We start from the raw sequence: 21,101 nt of genomic DNA on the forward strand, positions 1-21,101 counted from the left end.
CTGGTCTTACAAGAGGCCTAATGAATGTTTGCTGATCTGAAGTAGTTTCTCCTTCCGCTTCCTTATTTAGCCTATTTCTGTTAAAACCATTTCCTTCTAAACTCCCGGCTGACAAGAAAAGAAATGTCGAATCAATGTTGTTCTCCTCAGTTTCTCAAACCCTAAATTTCGGTTCCAGGATTTTACTTACTCTGACCCTTGAAAAGGCTTTCTTTTCTGGGTTCACAACCCTTAGGAGCAGCAACCCTAAGTTGACCCAGCATTAAAAGCTGACTTTTCAAATACAATTAGGTGAGACCTACCAGTTTAATATCTGGGACATAAGTGGATCCTCAAAAACATTATTCCTCCTCCTTCTCTCACTTCAGAAATCCTCCTTAATCTGTCCTCTAAACAGAATATGAAATTTCTTCACACATCTTCCCTGCTCCTCTCCCTCAGAGTCGCGCCATCCTGAGTCTTAACATCCCTTCAGACTTTGGCCTTTCAATCTCCTCAGCACCAAACCATGCATCTTGCAATTGCCTCTCTGTTCGCACCTCAGCCAGACGGAGTTGATCAAATCAGGTATAATCTGAGAGGAAGGCTTTTATGTCACAATATCTAGGTCTAGTGTTTCACTACAATTGCATATAGGATTCACTGTGAAGTTTTTCACAAGGGGAGTGATGCAATTATCCCCAAACATTAAGCAAGGGAGTCTGGCTGTATCGTATAAGAACAACAAACAAACAAAAAACAGGATTGGGAATCAAAAGACTAGACTTGGGTGCAATTTCTTGATCTGCCTCTCTCACTAAACGCTTTTTGGTTTTGTTTTGTGGGGTTTTTTTTGTAAACTGAGTCTAAGATGTTCCTCTATACATGCTACGGAAAATGTTTTTAATGGTTATGGTACAGACTAAATAAGAAATACAACAAGAATTTGAATATAGATAGCCTCACTCACTAAAAACACTAAAGTGGACAGATGTTTACAAATTTTATATAAAGAGCAAATTAATAGGGAAAAAATTATTTTTGGTTTTTATCAAATTACAAACTTACAGTTTAAATGTAAAAATTGGAACCATGAAAACATGAGTAAATTATTTTTATAATTCTGATAAGTGAAGAACATTTTTCAAAGTATGACAGAAAATCCAACTCAAAAGCTATGAAGGGCCGGAAATGCTATGAAGGAAAATATCATATATTTGCCTACATAAAAATTTAAAACGTGAAAGGCAAATAATTAGCATAAACAAAGTCAATTAAAAAGAAACAAACCGAGGGAAAAAATAAGGCAAAGAGTTCTAATGCAATATGTGTATAAAAGCTCTTACAAATCTAGAAGAAAAAATAATGACCACACAGAAAAGTGAACATAGTATTAAAACAGAAAATTCACATAAAAATAAGCACAACTGCCAGTGAGCATAATGGGTGTTCAATTTCATTAATAATTAAAGAAATCCTAGGTAAAGTAACAAGAAATCCTTTTTCATCTGTCAGATTGGCAAAGATTAGTAACACCTGCATTGCCAAGGGTGTGGTGGAAACAGGTACCTTTATACACCGTTGACAAGGACCAAACTGACGTAGTGTCTTTTTTGGAAAGCAGTTTGGCAATATTTATTAAAATTCTAAATGAGCATACTCTTTGATCAGCAGCTCTTTCCTTCTAGGAATTGTGCCTAAGGTAATATAAGCACTAGAACACTTGGGCAAAGACAGCTTATCTACTGATGTTTATTGCAGCATTGTTTATAAAAAATTGGAAACAACTCAAAAGTCCATCACTAGGGCTTGGTTAAAGTCTGATTCATCCACCTGACGAAAGACAATGCTGCTGTTAAAAGGAATGCACCGACATGGAAAAATAGCCTAGGTAAATTATCAAGGCAGAAAGTTTTCAGTAGAGTATAATCACTTTTCTTCCCAAATTTTATGTGGTGAAAAAATATATATAAAATTTGCCATTTCAGCATTTTTACGTTAACAATTCAGTGGCATTCATTACATTTACAATGTTGTGCAGCCATCAGCACTATGCATTTCCAAACTTTTTCATCACCCCAAACAGACACTCTATAACCATTAAGCAATAAGTCCCCATTCTCCTCTCTCCCTAAGCTCCTGGTAACCTCTAATCAACTTTCTGTGTTTATGAATTTGCTCATTATACACAGTTCATTTAAGCTCAGGTGGTTGGACCACGATGCTTGTAACACCAAGATTGCCGGTTCGATACCTGCATGGGCCAGTGTGGGCTGTGCCCTCCATAACTGGATTGAAACAACTACTTGACTTGGAGCTGATGGGTCCTGGAAAAACACATTTTAAATAAGCAGAATCATACAATATTTGCCCTTTGGTATATGGCTTATTTCACAGTGTTTTCAAGGTTCATCTGTGTTGTATGTAGCATGTATCAGAACTCCAAATCCTTTTAAGACTGAATAATCATTGTATATGCCACATTTTGTTTATTCATTCACCTATGAACACCATTTTCACCTTTTGGCTACTGCAAATAATACTACTATGAACATTGGCATACAAGGGGTCTGAATCCCTGTTTTCAATTTTTGGGGATTTATACCTAGAAGTGGAATGGCTGAGTCATATGGCAAGTTTTAGGTTTTTGAGGAACCAAAAGCATCTGGTTCCACAACAGGTGAACTATTCACATTTCCAACAGCAATGTATGAGGGTTCTAATACGTCCACGTCCTCACCAACACCTTTTATTTTCCATTTTCTTCTATTAGAGGATAATCTCTTTTTCTAAAAAGAAAATAAATGTGTATATAAATCTATTGTAGAAAAAGCAATCCATTGTTATCCGACTGTTAACAATTATTGCATTTCTGGGGCAGGAGTTTGTAGGAGAGGCTCATATTCTGACATCTATTTTTCTATTTTGTAAATGTTTTTAGAAATAATGTATTGCTTTTGTTATTAAAAATAACAGGAAGAAATTCTAAAACAAAGATTAGCCTGAGACAGTTTCGTGCATGTTTGCTAATCTGAAATTGTAACACGTTACAGTTCTTGTGTTATGCAAACAGCAAGACCCTGAATCAGCAAAAGTGAAAGGACCTGACTGGGTCCCAGTCCTGGCTTTGCCACCTTGGGTGCTCAGTTTTCTCACCTCTAAACTCTGAGTTCCCAACAGGTATGCCAAGAATGGGTTACAGCTGTGCAAACATGGTGACTCCTTGGCCCCTGGGACAGCACTGGGGCTCAGTGCTACCAGTAGCCTCCTCCTTTTATCCCAGTGTGTCTTACAAAGATTATCACCTCCTTAAGGAAAATCCAAGTCACTGACCGTGAAGGAGAAATGAACATACGCTCCCCAAAAGAAGCATGCACAGACAGAGATTCAAGAAATGAGAACTCCGAGGAAGAGAGGGCGGCTTATATTTACTAATTCAAGTGTGTCACCTGAAGCCACGGGTCCCGAAGTCAACAGTAGGGGGCAGAGCCTGGAGCCATGCTACTCTGGGAGAAGCTTCCCCAGATCACCTGCTTGGGCAGAGGACAAGTAGAAAACCTGACCTCTGTGGGAAGAGGCACTGAGGCCTGGATAAGTGAAAGCCAAGTACAATCCTCTCCTCCAGGTGTTCTCAGCCTCTCCGCTGCCAGCAATGGACTTTGCCCTTGAAATTCAACTCTGGGGCTAAAGAGATAATCTGCCAGGCACTAATCAACTGACACAGTCAGTGCTGAGCCTGCGCGGCTGCCAACCAGGAGGCGGTGTTGAAGGGCGGGGGGAGCTTATCTCAGCATACATGTCACCTATCCTGATAGAGTCAAGTGGCCAGGATGGGCATGTCCCCAAAATCTGTCAAACTGCTGTTTAGAGACAAGCACATAGCTGGAAACCTCACTGTGGCGGGGTAAGGGTGGGGGCTGGGGGGTGGAGGGCAGTCTCTGTTGACGCAAGCCCAGGAGATTCTAAAGTACAGACATGAAATTCTAGGTGAATGAAAGGAGGTTACCTATTAGCGTCTGGCCCTCACACTCTCATTTGAATCTCAGCTGCTGAGCCTCTCGGGCGATGGTTCTCAGCCTACAGCAGCACTTAGAAGTTTATTAAAAATGCAAATTCTCAGGCCCCACTTCAGAACTACTGGATGGGAAACAAGCTCTGCAGGTTCAGTTTGGTGCACACGCAAGTCAGAAACCCACTGCTCTAAGGCTCCACAGAACTCTGCCACGTGGAGTTCAGCACCCCCTAGACTTTTCCTACATTCTGTTTTAAATGAATTTTGAGGGACTGGAATATCACCTCTTAGTGCCACCCAGTAAGATAAACAAACTTCCTCCCACACCAATTTTATCTTCTGCATGGTCACATAGGTTCTTTGACCAACCAAATCCAATTGTGTTCCTTTGCTGCTTTCAGAAGAACGATTCCCCAGTTCCCAAGAGTTCAAGCCCTTCAAGATCTGACCTTGATGGATCTTTTCAAACCTCATCCCCTTACTCATCTGTGTGTTCCTGCTCATGGAGCATGACTATTTATTGTCCGCCAAGTGAATCAGTGCTAAAGATAAAAACACCGTCTAAGGAATCTTCCCTAACCACTTATCTTTTCCCTCAGAAGCCAAGTAGTTACTAAAACAGGCAGGGATAAGGAAGATAGGAAAGGAGAATCCTATTACTTACAAAAGAAATTCCTGTGTGTGTCAGGAATCTATGCTAAATCTGAAATTCAATCTCACCCTGTTCTGCCTGTCACAAACTATTCATCTAAGCCGGCTGGCTAGGCCGAACACAGATCACATGAACACCGAGAAATGTGGGTTTATAAATACCCTACACATTTTCATTTCAGAATTCTGACCCTTGATTTACAGACTCCAAAGAGGACCAGTCCCTTGAAAAAGAGGTGTCCACCAATAGAAACTACTCAATGTTCAATTTCCAACCAGTGAAAAGTTGTGGCCTGACAAACTTCTTTCCTCAAACATTTCCAACAAACATGGAGACTCTAAGAGAGACCTGGTAAACCAGGAAATCAGAGTTTATTTACAAATGTTAGGTTACTGTCCTTTTTTTTTTTTCTTTTCCAAAAACAAATTCTATTTTCTCACTATCTAAAATAGGAGGAATGGTAACCTCAGAAATCCAATTACTTATGGAGCATTAACAGAAAGACCACCACTCTTCCTACCCAGATAAAGAGAGGTGTTCGGATGATCTGTTCCCAAGTCCTGCCACACACACCCGCCCACCACAGTTTTTGATGGACTGGCATTCTCTATATTTTACCAGGTACTCCTTCCAGAGAAAGCTAACAACACAAACCAACAACAAAAACACTCATTCAACTCCACAAATATCCTTGCTTCCAACATACGGAAAGGAGAACATGACAGTAAACAACTCATGACAATTCAGGAAAAAATACTCCTTCAGTATTACAGATAACTAAGAGTAAGTGCGTGGGGCATACGATGACAGTGCAGGCGTAGAAAGGGCACATCCTTTGGAATCATACAGATTTAGATTTGATTTTAAGCAAGTTGGCCACTTGGAGTTCCTTATCTATAGATATCAGAACATCAACAAATTCATTCATAGATTTTATTAAATTTACTAAAATCATAGATTTTACTAAATTCATAGATTTTATGAATTTACTAAAATAATGTAAGTGAAAATGCCCAGTATAACACAATGCCTGGAACAGAGTAAGCATTCTCCTAATGATATACCACAAACCTAAAATCTACAGAAATTTTTAAAACACATATTGTTTGCTCCGTAGAAATATGCAGAACTAAATTATATTTACTCAACTTCCTTTAGCTAATAAGCTATGTGCCTATCCCCACTCCAGATAACTTCTCTTTCCCCATATTCTTTTTCTTGATTCTTCTCAATAGAATTCAATGTTCCTCTTAGCCCACCCTCTCTCTCAGATTCTGCAACCTTACCCCTAGTCATGCTTACAGACCTAGAATATATGCCCCTCATGTTGTTCTCTAAAGCCCTTAACGCAGCCAAAAGGCTCTGCCTGAGCTAGCCTCCACCAACACCTCACACCCTCCAGCCAGGGGCTCCCTATGTTCTGACAACAAAGTCTTTCTTCATGTTCTGTCAACATCCCAAGCTCTTTCCTACCTCAGGGGCTTTACCTTTGCTGTCACCTCTTCCAGGAATGTACTTCCCCCAAATCTGCACATTCACGGTGTCCTCTCGTCCTTGAATTCGCTGCTTCAATGTCACATTCTCAGAGAGGCCTTCTCTAGCTTCTCTTTTGAAAAGAGCTTTCAAGTTCCTGTTACTCTCTCTCTCTCTGACACCCCAATGGTTTCCTTCGTAGCGCATACGGCTATCTTGGTCTCATTTATTGATCCCGTTACTCATCTACTGACTGCTCCCTCACTACACTTGAAGCTTCATGACATGAAGACTTTACTGCCTCGGTTATCTCTACATCCCCAGCATGGAGAGCAGTGCCTTATACAGAATGGATGCTCAATAAATACGCATTGAATTAATAAATAAATTCAGACAGTTTCTAAACCAGAGAGGCAGAGCTGGACACCCCCCTTCTTTCTCTGACTAACAAGATAGGGCTATGAGCTATGAAGGAAAGGCTAAACTGAAAAAGAGAAAAGCCTGAGGAGAAATAAACCCTTCTGGAACACAAGCTGAGAGTCACCCCAACTTCCCCACTGACAAAACATTAACATTAGGGGCTGACAGGATGTCACAGGTGTTGCCACCTCCAGTGTTTTGTTTTGTGTTTTGTCCACCAGTTTTTCTTACTGTGGCAAAATACACATAACTCCACGGTTTTCTCCTTTAGTTTCTACAGCTTCCCAGGGCTCAACTGCTTCTAGCAAAGCTATGTAGACATCAGCCCTTGGGTGTTTTTCAGGTAAAAAGAAGTCTGGATATCACTGCTTTTGAAACCCACCTGGCTTTACCAAACAGTTGTGGGTTTTGAGATTGAAAAAAAGCTTTTCTGTTTCCATTTAAAGAGATTTAAATAAAACAAAAATTTCCGGTTGTTACTCGTTGTTTTCTTTTTAACTTGATCCCTGCCACTTCCCTTTGGGCACTTACTCAGAGTTAACAAAACCCACCCTCCTTACCACCAATATCCTCACTGCTGGCTCTCTGAGCGCAGCTGAGTAGTAATTGCATCCTGAGCAGCAGTGATGACTCAAACTCGGAAAGACGGGAACCCAGAGAGGACAGTGATGCCCATTTCATTTCAAAAACACCAATTTCTCTGGCAGGTTTTGATTTTTTTTTGTTTGTTTTTTTTTCATGTCTGAACCCAAAGGGGTGAGTGAATCAGGGGGTCAGAAGGAAGCAAAAAAAACAAGGAACTTCAGTGCTCTTTTTCTTTCTAGATTCCAAAGCCTCAATCCTCTCAACACAGCAGCTGAGTTAGTCAAGTCACAGACTGCAAACCAAGGTCACCGCCATTGCCAAGTTCATCTCAGCTTACTCAGGTATTTTCCTCTGGCACTCAAGTACTACCACACTTCTTTATAGTTGCCAGGGTCAGTCAAGTTCTTGAATTACCTTTCCCTGTTTGCACCCATCTTGCCAAGTGACAAAGTAGGTACCGTACACTCATGGGTCTGACCTTCTGATCCTTAGATCTTCACAAGTGAGTAAAAGCCCCATGTGTGGTTTGTACACCATGTGGTCTTCACCTCTTTTAAGGACTCCTTCAGAACACACGGTGGGTCAAAAACTGCTAATAAATTGAATAGGGTGAGGGATCCAGGCACAACTTTGTGCCAAGGAAACTTGCCTCCAATAAGGAGCGTCGGGCATAATTTTGGTAGCTGTAAGTACCACCGAGGCTGAGCATGTCCTGATTGTACAGGGAGCTACTGTGGAGTCTGAGCTCCTGCCTGTGACAGTCTACAGAAGTTACAACTGAAAAAGAAATAAAATGTTTGACCCTGATCTGCAGAGTTTGGTCTTCTAAAGGACAAGAAACCTTAAATTATCAGCAGCCTCTCTCAAAGGAAACATTTGTGAAGTACCTACTCCCAGGAACTCCCCATCCTGCCCTAGGCCTGCCTGGGTTCAGCAGACCCATAAATTGGCACTGTTGATATGACCTTTCCAGGCTATATTTCAACAAGAGATAACAACAAAGCTGAGAGCTTTGGTAGCACTCAAAGGAGATTTGAGGGACTTAAAACACACTGCTAAGTTTGGCAGCAAAAGTTCCTGTTTCTTGCAGATGGAAAAGGAAATCTCTTTATAATTACACTTGTAGATAAGATGCACCAAGCGACTCATGCTACTCATTCTTGTTAAGAACAAATCAGAGCCATTTCTCCCAATGCCCCACTGCTCTGAGAGCGGTCTGAGTGGTCACTGATGGGGCAAGTCTCCCCTGGCGCTGGGACGTCAGCATGTCTCTCAGCAAGATAAAGTGCCAGGAGCTGCATGATGCCGCTTACTGTCTCACCCACAAGCACTTGCCCAGATACATTCACCAGTCTTCATACCTAGCTCTCTCGGAGTGTACACGCTCCCTTGGTCCACGCCCCAGCTCTTTTACCTAGGGTTCTGCCATGTCCCACCCCCTCGTGCCATACAACATATCTTACTTATCAGACAAGGTCCTTTCAACCTAGATGTCCCTTTGGTTCCACCAGATCCCCCCTCTGGTTTATAGATGTCTTTATCACAGCAAGGTGCAACAGCTACAGCCTATGTACTGACTGGGAGACACTTAGTACGGCTCTGCTCATACTAGATATCTGCCCAAGACATAGAGGAAGGAGATAGCATTTCTCAGCGGAACAAACCCGACAGACGAGCCACTCAGGAACAACTCTGCTTGGCTTACAATATAATAATGAATACAACAATTGCTCACATATCATTCAGCACTAGAAACAAGGTAGTATTCTAAGCACTTGACTTTTGGGCCTCACCACAACCCTGTGAACTACTACTGTTACCGCCTCCATTTTACAGGAGAGGAGCTGGGGCATGGACAGGCTAAGTAACTTATCCGAGGTTACAGAACTAGTAAGTGGCAGAGCCAGGATTTGAACCCAACGCTATGACCCCAGAGCCCAGGCTATAAACGTTACTCTTTCCTTGGATGGCTCTCACTTATAGGTTTGTTTTTTAGCACGACTGGCTCACTCCAAAGTCTAAAAGGGAGAGGCTCAGTTAGAAAACTGCCATTTTTCTCCACCCAGAGAAGGAAACAGCAATGCCAGTTATTTATTCACAGAACTGGTCTAAGTCTATACAGCAGAACAAACAAGTACCCCTCACATTTGTGGACCAAAATCTCCCCAGGGCCACCAAGTGGAACCCAGCTGCTTTCTGACTGACCTGGTGGGCTTTCTAGCTCACTATGGGCTGGAGCCTCTTTGCAAGTTGTTGCAGCCAAGCCCTATGCATCTGAGAACAAGCTGCCACTCTCCAAGTTATGAGAACTGAGTACAAATGCTTCCTAGAATCCAGGTGATGGGGTTCAAAAAAAGTTACTCAAATATTTTTAAAGCATAAACTTTATATGCTGGCCAACTAAGGAAAATAAAATGTATAAAATATTATATTTAACTTCATAGAACTTCAGGGAATCTAGTTGGAAAGGTAAGTCCAAATGTCGATGAAAAGAGTCCAAACCTCCCACTTTCTAGAAGTGGAAACTGAATCCTAGGGAAGCCAAGTTACTTCCCCAGGGTCACCCATAAAGTCACAGATAGAGCCAGGTCTGCTGACTACCTGGCCAGGGCTCTTTCTACTACTATAAATACAGGCCGAGAAACTCATAGGCGGAAGAGACCTGTAACACAGCTAAAATTTGCTGAGTGCACTGGTGCCAGGAACTAAGTAAGCTAAGTGATTTATATAAATGAACTCATTTAACCCTTACAACAAACCTTTGAGATGGGTAACATTACTCCCAACTTACAGATGAAGACACTAACGTTTACAGAGGTTAACTCACCAGAGGTCACAGACAGTAAGAGGAAGAGCCAGACTAGGAACCTCCAGAGCCAGCTGCAAAGCCTGTGCTCTAAGCTGGGTCCTGGAGGACACACAAATAGGGTTCATGGAAGTGCTGGGGGGGTGCTGGCGCAACCTGTGTGCAGAGCACTAAGAGCAGCTTGTGAAGGGCCTTCCGAGCTGGCTTAAGGAGGACCTCAGGCCCTGCCCGGGCTGCCCCGCAGCAAAGGGGCAGGCGAGAGGCAGTTGTAGTCTCCCCCGCCTGGAGGGTAAGCATCCTACAGGAAGATAAAGCTGAGCCTGTGAAGCTTGGGGGAGAAGGACCACCTCGGAGACTCTCCTGGGGTCTTAATGCGAAGATGAATAAAATACACAGTAGAAACTCCTACTGAAAGAAGAGTCTGGTTTGACTTGCCTAGCATAGTAACCCAACCTACCTGAGAGATGCCAGTCTTACTCTCTTGGAAATGCTGCTTTAGGTGGATAATACTCATGGAAAGCACTGAATGTTTACTATGTGCCAGGCACTGGGCTGAGAGCTTTATAAGTTATCTTTTCATTTTTCTTCTCACCGTAACTCCAACAAGCTAAGTATTATTATTATATCCATGTTACAGATGCCTCACAGAGAACTGAGGCTCAGAAAAATTAAAAAGCTTGCCCAAGGTCACCCAGCCAGTAAACAGTAATGTCAAGTTCTAAATGTAGGCTTATCAGACCCCTGAGCTCCAGCACTTAATCACCAAGCTACACTGAATGTAAAACAGTCATATTAAGTGCAAATGGTTCCATCAGAGCTGCTCTAAGGCAACACCATACACTCACTGAGTAACCATCACTGATCGTTAAACAAACACGTCACAGGTTGCTTCATTGAAAAGCAATCGATAAAACAGTTACCAGAACTCCGCAAGGGAGCACAAGTGAGCCCACCAAAATTGCTCCTCAAACAGAGCGAAAGAGTTCTAAAACCTAACTGACTTTATAGTTTTCTTTCCAATTTTCCCAGTTCCCTTTTCCTATTCCTCCTCCACACACCCCACCCTTTGACACTCTCAGAGAAGCTTCCACCTACGTCTGGAACCCTGGCCCTCCTCATATTGCCAGTCCTTAGTTGGCGCTCGGCCATCATCCAATCAGTGCTTTAAACCAGTGTCTAAGAGTTGGACCCGCCCCATTTTTCCCAGCCTAAAGAATGAGATGGTCATTCACCCTACCATCAAAACCCACCACTTTAGGTCTATGTTCTTTTCTCTTCATCACACAGACAGAGGCTCCCACTGAGGAGAAAATAACTATATCTAATAAAACATATATGTGTTACGTCCCACCCTTAATACTTTTTTAGATCCTGCCCAGCTCTTCGCTCAGATCCTCCGCGTTCACCAACTAAATGAGTGAACAGACCAAGAGAGCACAGGGGCACCAGAGATGCTGCGAGGCCCAAGAGCAAGTGAATAGGGGAACCAACCCCAATGCCAGCCCCCCAGCCCCCCAGCCCCCTGTCTCCCTACCCCCCCCCCCCCAGGGCTAGTTAGGAGCTACACACCAGTCTCCTTGAGTCCCCTGGGGGCAAGCCAGCCTTCCGCTGGATTGTGAGGGCCTCCCAGGTACCACCTTCTATTGTGTTTATCACCCCTGCTGCCTCTGGGAACTACCTTCTCCCCAGTCCTTCTGCCCAGGGACTCTCTCCTATTTCCTTCTAGTCGTCTTCCTACCACTTCAGAGCTTGTCTCCCATAACCTTCTGTTTATATAATTTTTCCCAAATAGTCGTTCATCCACTGTGCTACTTCCTATTAGTCAATCTCCAGCTCACATACAAACCCCTTCAGTGACAAGTCACACAGAAGAGTCTGGATCTTTGAAAACTGGGGGTGGTTTCAGAACAAACCCTTAGGAACAGGTCAGTTTTGGTTAAGAAGGCTTCATACCCCTATTGTATATAATTCACCCTTTATAGGGAAAGTGCAATCAACATTCAGGCAGTTTTTAGATGAGACGAGTATTGTGATAATTTCAACAGCCTCTCAACAGAGCCAGAGAGAGAGAGAGAGAGAGAGAGATAGAGAGAGAGAGAGAGAGAGGATCTTTGGGAAAATCCTTCAACAATGTAGTCTAGGCTCATTTAACATCTTGCTTTTCCCTCAACACACATACACATACATACACACTCACACACACGTTAAGTTTTCTAGGGCCTCTGGCTAGAAACAGAGACCCTAGGTTTTGTCTATCAGACACTATTGCGTGGCATGTTCCCCTAAGACAGATGCACCCAGCACTTCCCCCCACTCACCTCCTGAGACAGATGTGTACTGTGTCCCCTCCCCAGCATAAAATAGACACACAGAGCCCCCCTTCCCTGCCCCAAGAAGACACTCGCTAAATTCAAGTTTTCCCACAGGCTTTAAACAGAAATCCCTGCAAACTATGCCAGATGGTCATTTTATTTTTTTTCTTTCATGCCCTCCTGGCCCCTTCTCCATTTTCCATGGTTCCTCTAACTCAAAGAACTCAATTATCTGCCCGCAGATTCCCCTTCCTCTCCCTCCCCCACCTACCCTCCACAGCTTGTCTTCCCAGGTCATGTAGCACACAGAAGGGAGACCAAGCCAGAGTCTGCAGGGCTGTTGCCTGGTCTCCTGCAGCCTCAGATACATGTTCCCTTTGCTTGGCTGCCTCAGAAAACGCTCTTGGCCCCGACTTTTTGGAAATCGGGAGCCTCTAAGGTAACAGCTAAGAGAAGCAAAAGGAAGACGTGCTTCCACCAGCCTGCCCGGAAGGGCTGTGGAAGGCCTAGGACTCAGACCCTCCCCGTTCCCACCTCCTGGGGGGCGGAGGGGCCAGGAAGGCCTCTCCAAAGCAGTCCTTAGAGTCAGATGAGGCGGGGAACAGAGCACAGTCTCTCTCTCCGCTCCGGGCCAGCAGGGTGGCCACGACACCTGGAGTCTGGGGGCCCCTCCCAGCTGTACACCAAGCCCTCAGCCCGAGTGTGGAACGGAGGATGCTCGTGGCCTGTCCTCCAAGGTATTTCCAAGGTTCAGCTCCTTGGGTAACTGATCATCCTCATTTTAGAGAGAGGGAGCGCAGGGGGGCTATGTAGGAAGGGGAGTGGAGGGAAGGGGAGAGAGGGAGTGAGAACAGGAATGTTACTTTTTAATCCTTAAGGAACATGGCGAGATCCAATTTGTGACTCAGCTCTGGGACGCTGGATTGACAAGGAGTCGGGGAACAGCTGCAGCTCCAATCTAAGCTGTGGACAACTTCTCCTTTGGGCCTTAGTGGCTGCTGTGACATGATTCACCTGGAGAAAGGGCTCCGTTGTTTAAATAAAAAAAAAATAAAAAAAATCTGCCTACTCTGGGTCTTTCCAGGGCTTCTTCCCAGACAGCACTCCAGGGCATGGCTGGCAGGTTTTCCCCTGTCTGACAGCAAAAGCTGAGGCGCCAGGTGGGTGCTCAGTCCCTCCCTGTGTCCCCACCTAGTACTCCATAAGACTGCAGAGTCCCTGAGGACAGATCTGGGATGTCCTTGCTGGAGTCTCCCCTCCCCTCCAGTTCTGTTCCTTGGCACTGTCCCATGGCATATCAAGTATCTCTGCCCTTGGAATTCCCACTTCCTCGTTTCTTTCTTTCTGTTTCCCTCTAAACTGTAGCCACACAAGTTCCTGAAAGAGCTGCCCAGCCCCCAAGGAGCATTTCAGAGCAATAGCTCTGTCTGCCAGTCAGAACCTTGCCTTTCAAACTCCAAACAGAGGAGAACGGCCTCTCCGGGCTCTAAACAAGTTTCCCCAGCAGAACCCAGCAGGATGAGGGAACCAGCCCTGGCAAGGAGCAGCCTCTCTTCCAGCTACTAAAACTGATGACATCAAACCTTCCAGGCAGCTGTGGGACACTGGGAAAGCAAAGGGTCTTTGGATTCCCTCTCCTCTATACTCAAACATATGAGTCAGGTGCCCTAAGGAAAGCACCGTCTCGGAGGGATCATTCCTGAGGCTCAAAGTCTATAGCGAACACCACTCACTAAACTTCCCAATCCAAAGAAAGCACTGTTTTTTCCTAACATCTAAAGAAGTCTTTTAAGGTTTTTCTCTTTTTTTTTTTTTAATTTATAAATGCAAAGAGAAGAGGTACTTTATAAATGGGGAAACCAGAACGGAAGCAAAGTGACTTTCCAGAAGAGAGTTGGGCCATCCTTCAAGTTTCAATTCATCTTACATTATATAGGACTTGACTTGTTTAAAACTACTTCCATGGAAATTGTCTCATTTGCTCCTCTCAACAGTCCTGTGAAGCAGTTTTATCACTAACTTCACCTCTGAAGGTCATAGAGGTTAAAGGACTTGTCTATGGCCACCACCTGGAGAACCTGGCCATGGACTCAAGTCTCCTAACTCCACATCTACTATTCCTTCTGCAACGCCAAAAGAAAGGTCATCTGCTAGGCTCTTCCCACATGTAGGGAACGACAGAATGAGAGGGGCCCCAACCACATCCACACGAGTGGAGGAGAATTGAGATCCTGGGTGTGCATTGCCCACCGACGGCCCACAGACTCAGAGAGGCCTCCTGCTCCCCTGCTCCAACTTTAATCCCAGCCGACAGGGCTATGCCCTGTCCCCCAATAAAATGGCAGTTTCAACCCAGCAGAGGGCTGTGGAGTAGTAAAAGGAGGACTTAATTTAGAAGTGGCCTATCTGAGGTCCAGGACCACCGCGTTCACCCTCGTGGAACCTCAGGCCACCACACTCACGCGTGCATGTCCACATTCAGGGAGCCCTAACTTGGGGGTGGCCGGTGCTTTCACTGGCAAGCTGACCCGAAGTTAATCAGAAGGCCCCCTCATTGTTCGCCAGAATACAAAAGCCATTCTGTTCAGAAAGTCTGTGAAGAGAAACCTAAGAGCCAGGATAGCAGCTGTTCCTTCATCCCACAGAGAAACCAGCGGCATCCATGAGGTTGCCTGAGGTCCAAGAGTAAGTTAAGATATAACGTGGCTGAGCAGAAGCCCAGCTACTGGGTCCCCACCACAGGGAGCGTCCCCTGCATTAACCCTCCTAAAATGATTACTGACAAGCTAGCTAGTTACCCTATCACCTAGGAAAGTGCCTTTCTGGAAGGATCTCCTCTCCTAGGCCACACTGAGCTCACCACTCTGCTAGGTCAGAACAAGTTTTACCCAAACACAGGACAGAGTAGGAATCCACAGCAAGCACACTGCGCGCCCTGAGAGCTGGTTAAAATATTAACCCAGGGAACCCATCGGCACAGCCCCAGCACCTCATGTCTCCTCAGACAGCCCAGCTCGTAGCGGCTGCAGCTGAGAACTCACTGAGATATCTGGATAAGGAACCTCTTTGCAGGGCCCCCAACCCCAAGACCCACCCCTCACTCACTTCCCCCCTATATGTCTTTAAGAAAAGCCTGTGATGGACCTTCTGAATGGGGGAGGACAGCTTGCTTCTTACCAAGCTACCTGGGAAGGAGGGACACACACACACACACACACACACCAGATATCCCTAAGATAGTCCCTCTGTCCTAATAACTGCTCCAGAGAGACTTAGAATTCACCACAGGCTCCTAGCAGAGTTCATTGGCTTTCTGTCTTTCTTTTTTTCATTACAGGTCAGACATAGCAGCACCAAGAGGCAAAACAGACAGTGATCACTAGAACAGACCGAGCCACGCAGAAGACACTGGAGTTTCCATGTAAGAACTACAAACACAAGGCTGGAGTGATGATAACTCTTTTTACATATAAAAAACTCTTTTTATACGAAGCCTTTGTTCTAAATAAAAGATGATGGTTTCTATAGTGAAGTCTGAACACTTCAGGTTCAGCAAGAGTGAGATCAACTAGATTTGCAAAGTCAAGAAAATTGGCTGTTTCCCTCCTCCTTGAGCTAATAGAATCCAACTGTTGGAGCATGACATCATTCCTGAGCCCCAAACCCTGAGCAGAGAGTACAGACACTCGCCTGCCTCCCACCAAACAGCCCAAGACTGTAGCCAGGAAAGGAGGAAAAACAATCGGAGTCCAGAGCTGACCTTACCTGAAAGTCCCGGTGCTTTCCTGCCCACTCCATTTTCTGCAGAGTTAGGCTCAAACCACAGTTCGTTAGGGAGCCCAGGGCCCCCAAACACACTCGCTTAAGCTCTGATACCTGCTGTGAGCTTCCCACAGCTCCTTCCTCTGACCTTTCGCGGTGCTCCTTCCAGCCAAATGAGCGGAGCACTGCTAGCCGGCCAGGCCAGTTGTCATGGAGACCCTGTTCTCACCAGCGTGCTAGCTCTGGCTCGCTCTGGCTCGCTCGCTCATGCCTCTCTCTCTCTCTCTCTCTCTCTCTCTCTCTCTTCCCCCCCCTCGCTCTCTCGCTCTTCCCCCGCCCCCCCTCAGTTCTGGGAGGCTTCCATGAAACAGCACTGTCTTTTGATCAGCTCGGTTTTTGCACGCATTCCACTCCTCCTACCTCCCTTCCAGTCAAACAAGGGCTCTGGGCTGCTCCTGGGAACTTGATTGAACAGCTCAGAGGGAAGAAGGGAGAAGACAGTGAGTGGACTTGTTTTCCTCCCCTCCAGTGTCTCATTTTTTATAACTTGGAAGAATCCTGGCCAGGGGGAGGGAGCTAGCCAGAGCGCTTGGAGGGGAAGCAAGCCCTTCCTCTGGGTCCTCGAGCACGGGTAGGAGGACCCAGAGGCATTGCCTTGACTTGTTTGTGCACTTGGGATTTTCCGGGCAGCAGCTGAGGCGGAAATGCACTCCCGTCCCAGGCGCTCGCCTGGACTGGCCTCTCTGCTTACCTTGCTGCCTGCCCAGGTCGTGGCGATGGCTTTAACCAGTGCAGGGACTCGTGGTACTAGTGCTGGTGCCCAAGCAGTCTCTCATCTTCCTGCAAATGGAGAGGAAAGACACTAGGTCAGGACCAGTGCGAGTCCTGGGCACATCCAGTCACTGCGCAAGCAACAAAGGTGACACAAATACAGACTCATCTCTCTGCCCTGCTCTGGGCCTGCAGCTGAAGCCCAGCCTTTCTGTGAGCTGCTGTCACAGCCAATAACATCGCTCCTATCCAAGAGCTAGCCCTCAGGTTTACGCTCCCCTGTGCACATTTCTCTGCTTTGTAACATTCTTTACAGGCACTGTTTGGTTTGTTCTCAGAACCGTTTGAAATACACTGGACAGATATTATTGTCACCATTTTATAGATGGCAAAACTGAGGTTCAGAGAGATCAATGGTTTAGTCCACAGTTACGAAACAAGTTACACAAACAACTAAGAGTGGAGACCAGACTACTGCTCCCTAGTCCAGTGCACTTTCCACTAAAGTACACTGCCATCTGATCTTACCAACTAACAACTTTTCTGATAACCAGTCATAAAATACAAGGCTGGGTTCCCAGGGGAAGGAGGAGACTCTCTGAGTCACGGTGAGGTAGGCCTGACAACCATCCTTCCAGCCTGAGGACTCTATGACAGCATCTACGAGATGCAGAAGTACTGGTGCACAGCGTAGAGAACGAAGTCCTACCCTAAAGCTGCAAATTCTGTTACACTTTTCCAAAATACTGGAACAAATCTTGGCCCCTCTGTTCAACACGGTAGGCCTGAAAGTTAGGGCTGGTATTATCGTACTCGTTTAAAAGATTTAAAAACTAATAATAATGTATGAGAGAGGTCAAATGACTTGCCCCAGGTCACAGAACCAGAAAATAACAGGTCTAGAAATAGTCCCCACGCCTGTCGATGCTCTACCATGTGTATTAAGCAGAGCAGTTGCAAGAACAGCAGGCAGAGCACGAATCAGAAGACCTTGGCAGTGCCTGGCTCCACCACTAGCCGCGTGCCCTTGGGCAAGTCACCTGACCTCCAGTGCTCACCTACAAAACCTAACACCACTGCTAGGGCTAGGAAGAGCATACAAAGAGATCAGGTGTGTGAAGGCACTCTTAAGTCAGGCACTAAGCTGAGAACTTCATTCATCTCAGCTGTTCCTCACCACAAACAAACAAAAACCTGGGACCGTTGGTATCCTCCCAAGAAGACACCGAGGCTCAAGGAAGACACTTTTCAATGACGCTTCCTAACATGTGCTAGAGAAGCCCTGTTGGAATCTTGAATGCAGTGTCCCCTTGCAGAATCCTTGTGTTTTTTATTAACCTCCAATACATCACAAAATTCTCAAAACAAGATTTTAAGTAACTTGAGTTTAAAAGCTAAATAAATACATGCCAGGAGTGAAGGTAGGAAAAGTGTTGCATAGGCAATGACAGGATGGCACAAATCCTAAGTGGCGGGCACTGTTGTTGCTTTAAAGAAGCAATCAGGGCTTCGAAGGGGCCAATCGCATACTGAAATGCCCAACCTGACCCCGGTACCAGCTCAGGAATCCCTCATAGGCCGTCATGTGCCGAGTCCGCAAAGGAGGAACCAGCAAGTTCAGCACCATCACATCACTGAGCATCTCCCGCTTCCCATTCCCAGCCAGCATCCCTCTGCTCTTCTCCTGACTCGCAAAACGCACATTCCACTTGCCCAGTCCCCATACTGAGAAGGAACAGGTGATGCCCATCCATTTCTAAAGCACGAAGTTATTCAGTTTTAATATTATCACCAAGATTTATTGAGCCCCTACCATATGTCAGGCACTCCTCCAACAAGTATGAGGGGCTCGGGGCCAGGGCTAAGTACTGAAACTGATACAAGTCAGTCTAGTCTCTGAAGCAACCTGAACTTAAAAAGCCCTCCAGACCAGACCCAGAATGCAGGCCATGCTCCCCCTAGTGGCATGCTGGAGTTACAGCGGTTTCTCGGGGCCTGTCCTCGTTAGGGACGTAGGGAAGGGCCCCCGTTCCTGGGTGCTGCTCTTGTGTCTGAGCTTCTTGAACTGAGCAAAGCCAGAGGACAGCTGAATCCCTCTGCTGCCTCTGCAAGACTGGATTTGGATCAAACCAACTTGTCCTGTCCTGAAGGATAGTGCTTTTACTGTCCTATGTGGTCTAGTATCTGGTGAGAAGCCCACGTGCATGCTTGTGCCAGAAACCTGGGAGACATCCTTGCATCTATCTCCCTACCTTTCTCCCCACATCCAATCCATTTACCAATTCCAAATAATTCTACTTCCAAACTATATCTTTTACCCATTTTTCTGCAACTCCATTGCCACCTCAGTCCCTCACTGTAATTATTGCAAAATTGCTCCCACTTCTACTCTCGGCCTCATTATTCCATTTTCTACAGAGCTGAATCACCTTTTACACCAGACCCTGCCACTTCCTGCTTAACACACTTCAGTGGATTCCCACTGCGCTTAGGCTCAAATCTAAAGTCTTACCAGGACATAGAAGGCCCATAGGATCCTTCTGCAGCCTCCTCTACATACGTTTCCTGCCCTCACCCTCTCTGTGCTGGCTACACAGGCCTCCTTGTAGTTCCCTAAAACTGCCAGATGTTTTCCAGACTGTTACCCTCTGCCTGGGACATTCCCCCACACCCTAGTCTTTGCCTGGCTGATTCTCACTCACCTTGCCTCGACATGCCTCTCACCTCCTGAGAGAACTCTTCCATCATCCTCTGAGCTAAATGAGGACGTAACCTTCATAGCATTCACCATCATGTTACTGCACATTTGTGCAGTGTTCTGCTTAGTGTCCGTCTCCCCCCATGGTTCCTTATGAGTAAGAACCTAGACTGTTTTTGCTAACCACCCTATTCCCTGCATTTAGTAATAGGGCCCACCTCACAGCTGGCACTCAATAAATATCTGAACGAATGCATAAAAACCCATTTCTTCCCGTCCTATAGGAAGGAGAAACTTAGAACAGCTAGTTCATGTCATTCATTGTATCTTTTCATAGACTAACAAACTATAATTACATCTCCTTTTCTCATGTGCCTTGCCTATGGGCTCAACCAAAAATTCCTGTAAAGTTTCCTTGTGGTTTGTTTCCCAGAACTTTCCTCGTAAGGTCACTCTTCTGGGGACGCGCTCCAGGGTTTTACAGCCTGTCCCATTACCAGAGTGCCACTCAGAGGCACTCCATCACCAGTGTCACTGCCAAACCAAGCGGGATGCAGGGGTGGCCCAACTCCCATAGATGAGAAGGTTCAAAAACGCTTACTCTCACTTCCACTGTGCTTCCAGAAAATATAGTTTTACTGGGGAAAACAAAGTCATTGTATGTTTTATAATTTGGAGGTGGGTGTAAAAATTGAAAACTATTGTCTGGGGGGTGAAATAATGCGACTTAAGCAACAGCAACAGCAGTGTGACTGAGTCCACCCCCATCTCACAACATACGTTACCACCAACACCGGAAATCCTTTCTGGCTTCTACCCTGTCACTACCACCCCACTGCAGGCACGACCGCAGCACGTCACCCGGCGCTCTGAAGACTGCGTTTTTCCTCTCCCTGTAATGCTGTTGCCTCTATCTCAGTGCCTCTCCTTCTCCAACTAGCAAAAATCTGGTTGCCTTCAAGGCCCAGCTCAGTTAACACGTCCTCCATGAAATATTTCTTGATCTCCTGGCAGAATCTGTTTGTCTAATCTGCAAGCCCACAGCAGTTTGAAGATGCCTTTTTATGGTACTTACATCACTTAAACACTGTTGCTTGCACCCCTATCTCCCTCAGTCGTGATCCCCTTGATTTCTATCCACTTCAGTATTTCATTCAGAGTGAGCAATCAATCAGTGTGTACAGGATAAATGAATCATTGAAAAAGACTCTTTGAAGAACAAAGACAGAAACAGTTGTCCCCTCCGTAAGATGATGGAATTTCAGTGGCTAGATTTACACTGTACCAAGAGAATATATATATTAATATATGTATAGGATAATTAGAGTCTAGACTTGATCACTCAAAGAGTTTATAATATTTTCTTGTCTCTTTCAAAATAACTGAAATTCTGTACCTGAAAACACAGGAGCAGAGTAAATCTTTTGAAGTCACTCCTTCCTTTGAGATCAAAAGAAGATTCAAGGACAGCAAGCTACTGTTTTGATACTACTGGTTGGATTCTAGAATGCCTAAGAGATGCTCTATAACTTCCGAAGCCTCGGGGAGCCCAGCTCCCAATGCTCACCAGACTGGAGTCCAACAGCATCTCCCCTGAAGGTGTCCAATTCTACCCAGGTAATTGGGAGTCA

At 45.5% G+C, this 21,101-nt stretch overlaps 1 protein-coding gene across 7 annotated transcripts in view; it reads right to left on the minus strand.

The window, feature by feature from the left end:
* The window catches only part of DENND2B (DENN domain containing 2B), a 140,333-nt gene that overhangs the window by 83,200 nt on the left and 36,032 nt on the right, over positions 1-21,101 (minus strand). For 3 of the 7 annotated variants that reach the window (XM_019728545.3, XM_019728554.3, XM_019728573.3), the window contains one exon: positions 16,753-16,841. The exons of 2 other annotated variants lie outside the window; for them this stretch is intronic. The gene's annotated coding sequence lies outside the window, so the exon portion shown is untranslated. Of the gene's footprint in view, positions 1-16,004; positions 16,282-16,421; positions 16,447-16,752; positions 16,842-21,101 lie in introns of those variants that run through there. 2 more of the 7 variants (XM_019728583.3, XM_019728536.3) reach the window with 2 other exon arrangements.

The sequence above is a fragment of the Rhinolophus sinicus genome, chromosome 14 (assembly GCF_057876585.1).
Source record: "Rhinolophus sinicus isolate RSI-liver-muscle chromosome 14, RSI-T2T, whole genome shotgun sequence".
Taxonomy (NCBI): domain Eukaryota; kingdom Metazoa; phylum Chordata; class Mammalia; order Chiroptera; family Rhinolophidae; genus Rhinolophus; species Rhinolophus sinicus.